Genomic DNA, 16,281 nt, shown 5'->3' with positions numbered 1-16,281 from the left:
CACTGCACTCCAGTCTGGGTAACAGAGTGAGACTCCAACTCAAAAAAAAAAAAAAAAGATGTGGGGTACAATTCAGGCTTAGATATACAAATGTTCATTATGCAGATACTCTTGTTGATAAGACTTTCCCGGGAACAGGTAGAGTGTGGGCTAGAGCTGTGTGCACATGGAGAGGATTCATATGTACTATTCTCAACCTCACTAACCACTCTAGAAGGTGAATTTAGAGGAGAAACGACTACTGGGTGGTTTCTGAGGTTGGCCACTGGGGAAGAGAAGTGAAGAAAGCAAAAACCATAATTATGGGTAGAACACACACAGTGTCTGGTTAGGTCATCAGCCACACTATGAAGCTTTTCACTCCTCTGAGGCATTCCGGGTACTGAGTTTTGGAGGCAGATGCTTTCATTGTCCTGACATGTGTGGTAAGAATTTTCAATAGGGTAGGATCTAGAGAATCACATTCTTGTCAGATGATGCTTTAAATTTTTATTTTTATTTTTATTTTTGAGTTGGAGTCTCACTCTGTTGCCCAGACTGGAGTGCAGTGACACACCCACAGCCACCGCAGCCTTGACCTGCTGGGCTCCAGTGATCCTTCCATCTCAGTCTTCCAAGTAGCCAGAACTACAGGTGCGCGCCACTGCACCTGGCTAATTTTTTATCTATTGTGGAGATGAGGTCTCGCCAAGTTGACCAGGCTGGTCTGGAACCTGTGGGCTCAGGCAATCCACTCACCTTGGCCTCCCAAAGTGCTGGGATTACAGGCTGATCCACCAAGCCCGGCCTAAAATTTTCTTTCTTTCTTTTTTTTTTTTTTTTTTTTAGAAACGTTTAGTGAATTTACTCAAATAAAGGAAGTTTAAATGATACAGAAATGAAAAATATTAGCCATCTGTATACAATAAAAAGTGAATATAAATTAGCCAACGGAATGGACATTTCCAAACATTCATACAAATACATATTCACCTTTTTCTTTAGATAAGGATAACACATACATACATGATATGATTCTGGCAAAAAACTCAGAAAGAGTAAAGTATTCTCAAGTTTTAAAAATGGTGTGGAATACATTTCAGCAACATTCTACATGAATGTAAACCCCTGATTTAATTCCATGATTTTATCATGCCAGAATCATGGTTGGTTTTAATTTTTTTACACAGATATTGGTATCATAACATAATAACACATTGGCTAGTTACTAATTAAGGCATTTTGCATACACAGTATCTCAGTGTGAGCAAAAAAATTTTAATATTGACTTTTGCTATGATATTTTAAACTTTGTCTTTTTCAGCATAAGAAAATCGCTGCACACATTTAAGTGTTTTTTTTAATAAAACACAATCTTTAAAAAGCTAATAATGATTGGTCTTTGTGGTTCTTAGCAATAAGTCTTGGATTATTTTTTCACACAGTATAAATTATACTCTTATGCAGGATTGCATTAAGACCCAGTAGTTCTTAAACAAAGTCACCAAATAACCATATAAGTCCCAAATGCAGCAAAGGCGAACAATTTTCATAGTGCACTTTCACCTCATTGAAGTTGAAGCTGCTCCTTTTGTATATTTTCCACTTCAATGTGAAGTAGATTGTTAGGGTTTCATTAGTGGTTTCATTACGTGGCTTTTTAAAAGAAAAAGTAGTTTTGATTTCTTCCACAGTTTACAGTTCTTAGACAAGACCTTTTTTTGTACATTATATAGTACAGGGATGTTTTGAATACTCAAATGCTCTTTAGTAGATGAAATCTCTCAATGCAACTGTAATAAATAAGCATCTATATCCTTAGCTATATTACCAGTATATCCTGGAACCAAAGTAAGATGGTTTTCCTGTTCCCACAATCCACTTAATTGTTGTTTTAAAATCTGAATATTTCCATCATTTATAATTTCTGGTTTGGATGACAGTTCTGACCACCACCTTTTTATGACTGCTTGAAGCCAGTTCAGGCCAACTATAACATATTCTTCAAATTTGCTTTTAAGTAGTGACTTTACTAGAGGCAACAAGTCTACAGAGCAGCCAAGTGAGATATATTGTTTTTCTTCCTGTTAACTATTGATGAATACAGGAAGGCAATCTACCACAACTCCAAGATCTTCTATCCTCACCAAATAAGCTACAAGTTCTCTTATACTTCTCTTTCTCCAGAAAGTTAAAGCTACGTTCAGTCTCAAATTCCTGCTGAACAAAACTTGGGCCATTGTTTCATGGTCCTGAGAAACCTCAGAAAAAAACCCCACTATATTTTGATGATGGGCTTTCTGTCTGAGAAGAACCAGAATCACTGGAGTTAAGCAAATATGTTCGACTATCATGGCGTAATTTTTCAGGCAAGTGGCCTGCACAAGCCAGTTCATTTTCTTTATTTGCCATGTCACAGCCCCAACTTCTAGGGGGCTGTTTTTTTCTGTAACAAGGATTTGGAAAGGGATGATGAACTTTCTTTCTGTGATAGATCACCTTCCGTAGTTTATCTGGGCTTTTCACAGCTTGTCCAACTGTTCTATTCATGTAAGTAACCAGCTGTTTTGGAGATTTCTTAACCTCCTTCATGTTCTTTTTAGTGAAATTAGAGATCTTTTTACTAGGAAGATCAATGGAATGATCCTCAATATTATTACAAAAGTTTCATTTTTTAACATTGTGGGTTTCAGATGCCATCATCTCCTAAATACCGGCACCTCATGGGTGGCGCCTCAGCCCAGCTCTGGTGCTGAGGATCCACACCCGGCAGCCTGGGCCGGACCCCACTCCGGGCCATTCAAATGCCAATTTTATTTTTTCAAAGCCAACAACTACATTGTTTACTTTCTTTCTTTTTTTTTTAATCAATATTTTTTATTATGATGTTGTGGGGTGCAATTAAGGGTTAGGTATACAATTACGTTTCATTCAGGCACCCTGTTGATAAGAGGTGTTTCCCTGTCCCCAGACAGATATTCGCTACTATTAATCCCATCTCCCTCCCCCTCCCATAGTTTCCCAGTAACGTCAGTCATTTTCTTATAGTCTTACATTGGATGTGCAAGGTCCATTATATGAGTGAGAACATGTGATACTCGGATCTTTGTTTCTGTGAGAAGTCACTCAGTATTATAGACTCTAGTTCCATCCAGGTACCTTCTTATCTCTCTTACCTTCTCTTTTTATCTCAGCTTGTTTCTTTGGCTTTAATACTATATTTTATTAGAACTTTGCCTATTCTTCACTGATATCAAATTCCAATGATTCTTCAAACCTAGTCTCTCTGATGGTAGGGAAACATTTTATGAAAGCTTGATATATATGTATGTATGCATATATATGAGATGGTATGTTTTCTAGTATGTTGCAGAATAAGTATTGATAGAATAAGCAAATAGATTCTTAGCGGAGGTGTCTTGGATTTTTAGGATCTGTTTTCACATACATAATAATTTACAAAATATGCAGAGGCTTTCCTTTTATTCTTCATAGTTATTTTAAGTTACTGAACATAACTGAACAATATATTAGACATTCTTTTTTTGAAGTAAGCTAAGATATGGGTTAGGAAACGATGAAAGAACAAAGTTATATGTGGAAAAATTCAATAAAAAAGATTCCAAAGACCACTAATCATCACAGAAAAGTTACTTTGTTTTTCACTTCCCCCAACAGAGACTTTAATCGATATAGTCTGAGACTATCCATTGAACAATGCAGAGGAAAAGTCTATGATTTTAGAGCAGGGTCAGCAAACTTTCTGCAAAGGGCCAGATAGTGATATGTTAGGCTTTGTGGGTCATATAGTCTCACAAGCACTAACTCTGCCTTTGTAGTGAAAGCAACCTCAGACAATACCCAAACAAGTGAGCATAGCTATGTTCCAATAAAACTTTATTCATAACCAATGAAATTTAAATTTCACACAATTTTAATATATCACAAAATATTCTTCTTTTGATTTTGCTTTTATTTTATTTTATTTTTTTTGAGTCAGGGTCTCACTCTGTCACCCAGCCTGGAGTTCAGGGGCACAATCACAGCTCACTGCAGTCTTAAACTTTTGGGTTCAAGTGATCCCCCTGCCTCAACTTCCTGAGTAACTGGAACTATAGGTATGACCCACCATACCTGGCTAATTTTTCCACTTTTCTGTACAAAGTCTTGCTTTGTTGCCCAGGCTGGTCTTGAACTCCCAGGCTCAAGTGATCCTCCCACCACAGATTCCCAAAGTACTGGGATTACAGGGATGAGTCACCATACCCAACTGATTTTGCTTTCAACTGTTTAAAAACGTAAATACCATTCTTATGCACTGCCTTTGAGCCCCTTGCCACCCCTCTGCATGGTGTAGGGGGTTAGGCTGCAGGGCCAGAGCACATATGCTTATGCAGGCATCCCTTTTAACTGGGAGTGACAAGGCCACAGCAAAAACCAATCCAAAACAAAACATTCTGAGCTCACAGACTATGCAGAAACAGGCAGTGAGCTAGATTTGGCCATATTTTGCCTCTCCTGTGTTACAGCTAAACATTCCCACTGTGTTCTTTTGTCATGACAACATAGTCTGGGCACTGGCATTCAGTGTCACATTCAACTACAAAAGGGAAGAGTTTGCAGGTTTTCTTTCACTTCAAAATCCAGGACTAAATGTCTAAGCATGCTTTAAAAGATTTATCTTTAGAAGTCAAAAGTCACTTTCTGGATGGACCATAACCACTTTGTAAATTGGCGTTTCTTTGTGCAGTATTCCATGACAATCCTGCCAGAATACAGAGTGACATATTCCAGCATTGACAAGCTTTCTGATGTGGTGCTTAAAGAACACCTAACCAGACAGATCATTTAAAACTGCAGTCCTCAAGTAAATGCCCTTTTCCTTCTTCTCAGAACTCTATATTTAGAAAAGAGAGAGAATTTACTTCTGACGATCATGAGAAAACTTAATAAAATCTCAAAGCTCTATAAGGATAATGTTGCTTTCGAAAAGAGTGACAAGCTGGGCTCGGTGGCTCAGCCTGTAATCCCGCGCCTTGGGAGGCTGAGGTGACTGGATTGCCTGAGCCTGTGGGTTCGAGACCCGCCTGGGCAACTTGGTGAGACCTCATCTCTACAATAAATCAAAAAAATTAGCCGGGTGTGGTAGTGTGCGCCTGTAGTTCCAGCTACTGGAAGACTGAGGTGGAAGGATCGCCGGAGCCCAGCAGGTCGAGGCTGCGGTGACCGGGAGTGGCCACTGCACTCTAGCGTGGGTGACACAGTGAGACTACAATTTACAAAAAAAGAAAAGAAAAGAAAAGAGGAACAAACTCTAAAAAATAAAACCTGGGCAACTTGGCGAGAGGCCTGCCCTTAGGGACTTAAGAAGAGTATGGTATGGGAGGAAGGATTTAAGTGATGGAATGAAGTCATGGAGATAGCTTCGGATGAGATAAAATAAAGGCCTTTTGTATTAAATTAAATTCATGTTTGTTCAGGGAATATCAACCTAAACTAAAAATAATGAGTCAGACTCATCAGATATTCAGAAGCAGCATTTTAATTTCTTAAAGCCTTTCAACACCTAAGATCTCAGGCAAATGCTGTTTAATATTTCATAAGCCTTATTTTTCTTCTAGTCTTGATTTAAGTTAGGAAAGTCATGCCTGCCAATGGATAACAGCAAGAATTTTCCAAGTCAGGTAATCTAGATAAAAGAAATGTTGGTTGTAGGGCTTGAAAGAGTTTAAAGAATTAAAGTTGAAAGATTTCACTTAGATGAACATTTTTTCTATCCTACATGTGGATTAAATATAATACTAAAAGGAAAATAGGATGTTGGTTATTTGTAAGATGGGATAGATTTATCCTAAGTTTTAATGAGAAAAATGGTTGGAAACTGTGGGTGACTTCTAAACCAATTTTTCTTTTGGTTAATGTGAAAACAGAAAGTTTTCAGTGTCTTTAATTAAGTTTATTTCCACTCTGTTGTAGGTTTAACCCTGCTTATTGTCCACCAAAGGAATATACCTCTGAGTCAAAATAACACTGGTTACTCACTATTTAAAACTAAATTCTTAACAGATAACACTAAAGCATAAGAAATTTCAACTAATGTCATGGAAACTTACCCAGAGCTATTCACCAGCTAGTACAGTGGTTAAATATGTCCTCCACTAAAATGAAACACAGAACAGAGCTTTCCTTGTTAGGACCAAGAGTGTTTACTGGAATTTGAGATCTCCAAATATGTAGCTCATAAATATGTCACTTTCTAGCAACACCAGGGAATATGGAAACCACACCTATGGAGTGATTGCAGGGTCTGGAAACAGATCCATTTACCTAAAAGTATGGAAAGTAATTTGCATCCTCTTCAAAGTCATCGCTATCTGTATCAGTGACATTTCTAGTCCTATACTAGGTAGGCTACAGAAGTTACCTTTGGAAGAGGCACAGTCTTTGCATTAAAGAGTTAATAATCTAATGAAGAGATTAAGGATAGATGACTAATCACTGCCTTTGTCAGACTGACCTACACAGGAGTGCACATTCAAATGTCACATACGAAGGTAGGCATGCATTTATTGTTACTTTGGTTTTAAAACTAATACTTGTTTGAGAGTGATATCAGTAAGATAGCTGACTAGAAGCTTCTAGTTCTCATCCTCCCTGCTAAAAATCCAAAAAAAGTAAATCAACATTACATTTTGACCAAAATAAATAAAGAAAAGCATCTGGGCTCGGTGGCTCAGCCTATAATCCCAGCACTTTGGGAGGCCAAGGCAAGTGGATTGCCTGAATGTGCGGGTTCGAGACCAGTTTGGGCAACTTGGCGAGACCTCATCTCTACAACAAATAAAAAATTAACCAGATGTGGTAGCATGGGCCTGTAGTTCCGGCTACTTGGAAGGCTGAAGCGGAAGGATCGCCAGAACCCAGTGGGTTGATGCTGGGGTGGCTGTGAGTGTGTCATTGCACTCCAGCCTGGGCGATGGAGTGAGACTCCAACAACAACACCAACAAAGAAAGAAAGAATGAAAGAAGGAAGGAAGGAAGGAAGGAAAGAAGAAAGAAAGAAAGAAAGAAAGAAAGAAAGAAAGAAAGAAAAGAAAGAAAGAAAGAAAGAAAGAAAGAAAGAAAGAAAAAGAAAGAAAGAAAGAAAAAGAAAGAAAGAAAGAAAAAGAAAGAAAGATCAGAGAACAGCAAAGACATAGCACAAATTCTGTAGAGTACCCCAGTATAACCACACAGAGAAGGGCAGGAAATGTCTTGCCTCTACCACCTCATCTTCCCAGTTGTGATCAGCTTGGGAAGTTGGAAAAAGGTAAGTAAGATGATCCCAGCAGACCTCATCACCAACTTGGACACTTTTAGTCCTCACAGGTGTTCTCACAGGCTCTGAGCCTAGTTCAGAGAGCTCCTGGAGCCACAGTGAAGGAGCTGATGCTGTACACTGCCCAATCCCCTATGGCCCATGGTGTTACTGCTCTGCACCATATTATAACCAGAGCTGCCATTAGAGTGCATACTACTCTGGAGGCAAGCAGCCATTGCATCCCTTCGTCCCCGAGGCTCAGCTGCCACTGTACCATGCCCACCCAGTAGCACAGTACCTCTGTGCAGAGCTGCTGCCATGCCCTACTCCCTATAGACAAATTACCACAGAGCTGTCCCTTATCTTCCATTCAAGTCTCTGATGCACCATCTTCACAGGGCTGAGCAGAAGTGGTACTCTGCCCCCGGGGACCCAGAACTTTGTAGCGTCAAAATAGTCATGACTCCAGCATCATAGTCAAGGCAGGATCCTGTCCCTGGGGCAACCTGTGATTTTTAGCACACTGGAGAAATTGTGTCACTGTTCCCAGAGAAGACATGATGCCCAATCCCTGAGGACCTCAGGCCTCCTGTACAACAGAGTATTTGCATTTCCTGATGTCACAGCTGAGGCAGCACCTAGGCCCTGGGAGCTTCAAGTCTCTGGCACACCAGAGCAGTTGCACTTCCCAGTGTCACAGCTGATGTGGTTCCTGACTCCCAGAGATGCAGAGGTTTCATTGACCCATATAGCTATTCTTTTGGGGGTTGAGCAGATGTGGCGCCTTGTACCCCAAGGAATCAGAATCTTGTCTGAGCTATGTGATCCCACCCTCTAGGCCAAACAACTATAACACCTTGTCTACCTGGAACTTCTCTAGCCCCCTAAAGTTCAAGCTGCTGTGCCATCCCACCTCTCTGGGGAGTGGTGTCATCACTGTGCTGCTCTCTGTCCTCCAGGGTCCAACCAACCGTGCCATCTTGCCATTCCTGGGTCTTTGCTACTGCTACACCAGGCCTCATAGAGCCAAATTGCAATCCCAAATTTAAGCTATACCCTGCTCCCAGGGCCTAAGGCTCCAAAGCATCTGTTCCTTCTTGGAGCTGTGTCAGTGCTATGCTCTGTCCCAGTAGGGCCAGAACCACATCTCATGCTTCTGTACCTAAGTTGTTGGGTGTTCCTCAGTGTAACAGACCCTGGCTCAATGGGAGAGATGCATTCACTTGTTCCTTTGGAGAGTGAACCTGTACCTCAAGTCCCAGGAGCTACAGTAGTTTTGCAAGACCCCAAATCCAGAAACCTGACTGTATAGCTGCTGTAAGTACCTGTGTCCTGGATCACAGTGCCAGTGTGGCTTCCTGTGAGTTATGTGATATCCAACACCAAGAGAGATTCCCTCGACTAAGATTCTGCACTTTGAGGAAGAACAGAAGAATTCCTAAAACCTTACCTTAATAACATATGTGGCCACTGTTACTGCCACAACTCCTGCATCCTAGATCACTGAGGCACCTTCAGGCACCACTGACATTGATCACAGTTGAATAAACTGCATAGGGATTATACTACTATACCCACTTGGAAGCAGAGCTACTACACCCTGACCAACTGACCCCCATAGGCTCATCAGTAGATGGAAATATTTTCCTATAAATGCCATTCTGTAAATTTTGGAAGAGTTGACCGGATGCACAGACATCAATGCAGGGACACAAGAAACATGAAAAAGCAAGGAAACATGACACTACCAAAAGGACACAATAATTCTTCAGGAACTGACCCTAAAGAAATGAAAATTGCCCAAAAAGAAATTGAAAACAATTTTTTCTTCAAGAAACTCAGCAATATACAAGGAAATACAAATAGATAATTCAACAAAATAAGAAAAACAATTCATGACCAAAGTGAGAAATTTTAAAAAGAGACAGATATTATTAAAAAAGAACCAGACAAATATTGGAGCAGAAGCATTAAGGGAATAAAATAAAAAATATAATTAACAGTTTTAACAGCAGACTAGATTGAGTAGAAGAAAGAACCTGTGAACTTGAAGATATGTTTTTCTGAAGTGACTCAGAGGGAAAAAAAAAAGAAAAAGAATGAAAAAGAGTGAAGACAATCTATGGAACATCCTTAAGTAAACAAATGTTCACATTATAGGAGTTCCAAAAGAAGAAGAGCTGGAGAAAGGCACAGAGACCTTCTTCAATAAAATAATTGCAGAAAAGTCCCAAGTTCTAGAAAATAACATCTCAGGCTTCTGAACATTTATGAATAGATCCTTCATGGAAATACAGACCTATGAAGATCATGGGCATCCAGATCCATGAGAATCATAGGTTCCCAAATAGATTCAACCCAGAAAGGGTCCCTCTGAGGCACATTATATCTAAGCTGTCAAAAATCAAAGACAAAGAGAATTCTAAAAGCAGCAAGAGCAAAGCATCACATCACATATAAGAGAATCCTCATCAGGCTATTAATGGATTTCTCAGCAAAAATCTCAGAGACCAGGAAAGAATGGGATGATACATTCAAAGTGCTAAAAGAAAAAAAAAAAAACTCCCAACCAAGAATACTACACTTAGCAACTCTGATCTTCAGAAATGAAAGAGAAATGAAGCCTTTCCCAGATTAGCAAAAGGTGAAGAAATTCATCACTACTAGACTTACCTTATACAAAATGCTTAAGATAATTATTCAAATGGAAATGAAAAGATAACAATTACTATCATGAATATGTACGAAAGTATAAAACTCACTGGTAGAGGTAATTCGTAGTCAAATTCAGAATGTACCACTGCCATAATGTTGGTGTGTAAATCATACATATCTCTAGTATGACAGTTAAATTAAAAATGGTCAATAACTAAAGCTGCAATATGTTGTTAAGAAATATACAGTATACAAGGATGTAAATCGTGACATCAAAAACAGAAATGGTGAGGGGTAAAATCTAAAGTTTTTTAATGGGACAAAGTTGTTATCAGCTTAAAATAGTAGATTATAAGCATAAGATGTTTTATGTAAACCTCTTGGTAATCGCAAAATAAAAACCTACGGTAGATATACAAATGAGAAAGAGAAAGGAATCAAAGTTTAGCACTAAAACTGTCAAAGCTTAGCACTAAAATTGTCAAATCACAAAGGTAGACAACAAGAGAAGAACAAAGGAACTACAAAACAACCAGACAACAAATAACAAAACGACAGTAGTAAATTCTTACTTATTAATAATAACCTTGAATGCGAATGGATTAAATCCTTCAATCAAAAGTCTGAGTAGCTGAATTGATTTTTTAAAAAATCAAAATCCAATTATAGGAGACCTCTGCTTACAAGAGACTCACTTAAGGTTTAAGAACACACATAGACTGAAAGTGAAGAAATTGAAAAAGATAGTCCATGAAAGTGATAATCAAAAGATAGTAGGGGGTGGCTACACTTAGATAAAGTAGACTTTAAGACAAAAAACATCACAAAGAAACAAAGAGGGTCATTATTTAATGATAAAGAGGTCAATTCATTAAGAACATAACCATTGTAAACCCATATTCACCCACCACTGGATTACTCAAATATATAAAGCAAATGTTAATAGATATGAAGGGAGAAATAGATAGCAATACAATAACAATAAGAGAATTTAATGTTCTATTTTTATTTTTATTTTTTGAGTTGGAGTCTCACTCTGTCACCCAGACTGGAGTGCAGTGGCCGCTCCCGGCCACCGCAGTCTTGACCCGCTGGGCTCCGGCGATCCTTCCACCTCAGCCTTCGAGTAGCCGGAATTACAAGTGTGCACTACCACGCCTGGCTAATTTTTGATTTATTGTAGAGATGAGGTCTCGCCTGCTCAGGCGGGTCTCGAACCCGCGGGCTCAGGCAATCCACTCACTTCAGCCTCCCAAAGGTGCGGGATTACAGGCTGAGCCACCGAGCCTGGCTTAATATTCTATTTTTAACAATAGATAGATCAATAGACAGAAAATTAATATGGAAATACTGGATTTGAACTACACTTTTGACCAAATGGACACAATAGACATAAGTGGAATTTTCTACCCAACAACAGCAAAATATACATTTTTCTCAGGACTCATGAAACATTCTCCAGGATAGACCATATTTAAAGACACACAAAAAAATCTTAAATTTAAGAAGACTGAAATCATAACTAATATTGTTTCGGATCACAATGATATGAAATAAGAAATCAATAACAGAAGGAATCTTGGAAGATTCACAAACGTGGAAATTAGAAAACATTCTCCTGAACAATCAATGGGTTAAAGAGGAAATCAAAAGGGAAATTAAAAAATATATTGAGATAAACAACAAGAAAAAATCAAATAATCTAATATTATGCCTCAAGGAACCAGAAAAAGGAACACAAATAAGCCCAAGATTAGTCGAAGAAAAAAAACAAAATAAAACGAAAGATCAGAACAGAAATAAATAAAATAGAGACTTAGAAAAACCAAAGGAAGACTCAATAAAACCAAAAATATATTATTTGAAAAAAATAAAATTGACAAACCTGTACCTACTCTAAGAAAAAATGAGAGAAGATTAAAATAAGTAAAATAGAAAATGAAGCTGGGCATGGTGGCTTACACTTATAAGCCCAGAACTTTGGGAGGCAGAGGTGAGAGGATGGCCTGAGCCCAGGGATTCGAGACTAGCCTGGGCAACTTGCTAAGACCTTGTCTCTATAATAAATCGGGAAAAATTAGCCAGGTGTGATGGTGCACACCTGTAGTTCCAGCTACTTGGAAGTCTGAGGAGGAAGGATTACCTGAGCCCAGCAGGTCGAGGCAACAGTGGCTGTGAGCATGCCACTACACTCCAGCCTGGGTGACAGACAGAGTGAGACACTGACTCAAAAAAAAAAAAAAAAAAAAAAGAAAAAAAAAAAAGTTACAGCAGATACCTCAGAAATGAAAAGTATCATAAGGGACTATTATGAACAATTATATGCCAGTAAATTGGATAACCTAGAGCAAATAGATAAATTCCTAGGAAAAAAATGCAACATATCAAAATTGAGTAAGGAAAAAATAAAAAGGCTGCAAAGACCAATAACAAATAAAGAGATTAAAGTATCTCCCAACAGAGAAAAGCACAAGACCAAATGGCTTCACAACTGAGCTCTACCAAACAGTCAAAGAAGAATATCGGTACTAAAACTCTTTCAAAAATAGAGCTAGAGGAAATACTTCCAAACATATTTTATGAGGCCAGCATCACCTGATACCAAAACCCTACAAAGACACCATAAGAAAGCAAAACTACAGGACAGTATCTCTAATAAATGTCCAAAATTTATAAAGAACCCTCATAGCTCAATAGCAAAAAATAATCCAATTTAAAAATGGTCAAAATATCTAAACAGACATTTCTTCAAAGAAAACATATAAATTGCCAGTAGATATATGAAAATTATTTAATATCACTAATCAGTAGGGAATTGTAAATTAAAGCAACTATGCTCTTCCCACTTTGTAATGGGGTTGTTCATTTTCTTTTCAGCATGTTTGAGTTCCTTGAAGTGAATAGACACTTCTCAAAAAAAAGATATATGGGCAGCCACAGATACATGAAAAAATGCTCAGCCTCACTAGTCATCAAAGAAATGCAAATTAAAACCACACTGAGATATCACCTAACTCCAGTCAGGATGGCCATCATCAATAACTGAGAAAATAACAGATGCTGGAGAGGACACCGTGAAAAGGTAACACTTCTACACTGTTGGTGGGAGCGTAAACTAGTATAGCCTCTGTGGAAAACAGTGTGACGATTCCTAAAAGATCTAAAAATCAACCTTCCATACAACCCTGTAATCTCCCTACTGGGAAAATATCTGGAAGAACTCAAATCACTCTATGAAAAAGATACCTGCACATGTATGTTTATTGCAGCATTTTTCACAATAGTAAAAACATGGAACCAACTGTGCTGCCCATCGAAAAAGGACTGGATTAAAAAAATGTGGTACATATACATGATGGAATATTATGCAGCCATAAAGAAGGACAAAATTATCAATTTCACAGCAACTTGGATGGACTTAAAGTTTATAATACTGAGTGATCTATCACAGAAACAAAGAACTGAGTATCACATGTTCTCAATCATAAGTGGACCTTGAACAATTATTGTAATACTATAAGAAACGGACTGGCAGTAGTGAGAATCTGCCAGGGGAGGAGGGGGGACACAGCTCATCAACAAGGGTACATGCATGATGAACATTTGTATACTTAACCCTGAATTGAACCCCACATCTTTAAAATAAAAAAAATTAAAAATCTAAGTGTCTGTTGACAGATAAATGGATAAAGAAAATGTGAGATTATAAATATAAAGGGAGATTATTCAGCCTTAAATAGAAAGAGATCCTGTCATTTTCTACAACATGAATGGACCAGGAGGACATTATGCTAAGTGAAATGAGCCAGACACAGGAAGAACAATATTGCATGATTTAACTTATTTGTGGAAACTTGAAAAAAAGATCACATATACAGAGAGAATAAAATAGTGGTTAATAGGTGTGGGGGTGGAGGTCAAAGGATACAAAGTACCGAACATGAAAAATAAACAAGTCTAGAGATCCAATGTACAACATGAGGGCTATAGTTAATAAAATTGTATTTTTTACTGATTTTTGTTACATACGTAGATTTTAGCTGCTCTTGTCACCAGAAAAGTCACAATGTGAGATAATGGATATGTTAATTTGCTTCGCTGTGGTAATCATTTTATTATCTATCTTCATGTGCTGCATAACGATGTTTTGATCAGCCACAGACTACATCTGTCAGAGGTCCCATAACATTATAATGTAGCAACCCAATACAGTTGTAGAATTTTTTATTTTAATAACATTTTTACTGTACTTTTTCTATATTTAGCTACACAAATACATACACTTGTGTGCTGTCACCTACAGTATGAGGTGTGATAATTAAGCTCACCAAACTCATCCTAGAAAAAGTGCTACATACCTCATTGCTGAATATCACTACAGTCACCTTCAAAGTACTTCCCTTGGGAAGCTACACACCGATACTAGAGCCTAGGGCACCCATCAAAGCATTTTTGGAACTCTTTCTAGAATGGCCATCAGTGCTGTCATTCTATTACCCTTGCTGTCTTGAATGACATCCAAATGTCTTCCTTTCAATATTTCCTTTATCTTTGGGTAAAGAAAAAAGTCATTGGGGGCCAGATCAGGTGAGTAGGGAGCGTGTTCCAGTACAGTTATTTGTTTACTGGCTAAAAACTCCTTCAGGTATAGTGCTGTGTAAGCTGGCACATGGTCGTGATGTAAGAGCTCCTTTGGGACCATTTTTGCACACAACTTTCTCATGCCAAGATTATAGTTAAGATTTTCCTGTTTCTCTATTGATGTTTATTTGGTCTGCTATGCTTCTCAAAGTCAGCCGACAATTTTGACACACAATTTGATGAATTTTTGCAGTGTTTTCATTCGTTCTGCTCATTACTGGCTGTCCTGACCTCTCTTCATCAGTGAAGCTTTCTCTCCCCCTCAGAAAAACGTTTAATCCATTTGTACACTGCTGTTTTCTTCATGGCATTATCCCTATAAACTTGAACTAACATGTCCCTAATTTCACTTCTGCTCTTGACAAGTTTAACAAGAAATTTAATGTTTCTTCATTGCTGTAATTCAAACTGCGACATTCTTGTGATGGCACACAAAAACATGCAACAACAGTAATGAATGCCACCCAGCAAGACACCATGACACGTCAACAAGAATACAGCTGTGACACTGTTCACAATAGCAAAAACATGGAACCAACCATGCTGCCCATCAAAAGAGGACTGGATAAAAAATGTGGTACATATACATGATGGAATATTATGCAGCCACAAAGAAGGACAAACTTCACAGCAACTTGGATGGACTTAGAGTCTATAATACTGAGTGATTTATCACAGAAACAAAGAACCGAGTATCACATGTTCTCACTCATAAGTGGACCTTGAACAACCATCGTATTCTTATGAAAAGGATTGGCAGTAGTGGGAAACTGCTGGGGAGGGGGCGGGATTGGCAGTAGTGGGAATCCATGGGGGGGCACACCTCATCAACAAGGGTACCTGCATAATTAACATTTGTATACCTAACCCTGAATTGTACCCCACATCTTTAAAATAAAAAAATTTTTAAAAAGAAAAGAAAATAATACATCTGCAAGATACTGATATACCAAGGTTATGAAACCTTACCAAATTGTTCGTACAGCGCTGCTAACGTAAGCGCATGGTGGCAAGTTCATGAACTTAATTGTCAGCCCTTATAGTCAGTATAGTAGCATTTTGTACAGGTTTGTAGTCTATGTGGAGTAGTTCACACTATATAGCCTAGGTGTGTAGTAGGTGTACTGGGCTATACACTATAGGTTTGTGTAAGTACACTTTATGATGTTCACACAATGACAAAATTGGATAAGGACACATTTCTCAGAATGTATCCTCACCACCTCACCATTAAGTGACACATGACTGTATATGTAGCCCATAATATTATGTGATACACTTTGTGTATACAAAATAAAATTTATTTTTTAAAAAAATTGCTAACTCACAGAAACTGTGAGATGATAAAAGTGTTGGCTGTTCTAAGCCACTAACTTTTAGGAGGTAATGTGTTACACAGCAATACATGACTAAAATAGTACTATTAAGGGAACATGAAAAGGAAAAGAAAAAAAAGACAAATTTATATTGTAGTTCTGACTTGTTATTACTAATGTTTAATAAATACTTTTTCAAAAAAGAGAAAATAAGAAACACGAAGAAATTTCTAATTTAGTAGCTTTAAATTACCACATCTATGACTCAACTTCTCCAAAGTACCTTTCAAAGTTTTATTCCTTGGAAAGAGGCACAGATTCTCAAAAGTGTTCTATTGGTTGACATAAATACGAGTGATACTTTAATTCTGAAATTCTGTATTCTATGAA

At 38.0% G+C, this 16,281-nt stretch overlaps 1 pseudogene across 1 annotated transcript; it reads right to left on the bottom strand.

Annotated features, from left to right (window-relative positions):
- Positions 1 to 1,616: 1,616 nt before the first annotated feature.
- On the bottom strand, positions 1,617 to 2,679 carry LOC103252669 (annotated as a pseudogene). Its single transcript, XR_503802.1, has one exon. The product of XR_503802.1 is annotated as a KATNB1-like protein 1 pseudogene (transcript).
- Between the last annotated feature and the right edge of the window lie 13,602 nt (positions 2,680 to 16,281).

The sequence above is a fragment of the Carlito syrichta genome, unplaced genomic scaffold, assembly GCF_000164805.1.
Source record: "Carlito syrichta isolate Samal-C Ts95f unplaced genomic scaffold, Tarsius_syrichta-2.0.1 Scaffold64587, whole genome shotgun sequence".
NCBI lineage: Eukaryota > Metazoa > Chordata > Mammalia > Primates > Tarsiidae > Carlito > Carlito syrichta.
This window is presented reverse-complemented; position numbering and strand designations above follow the sequence as displayed.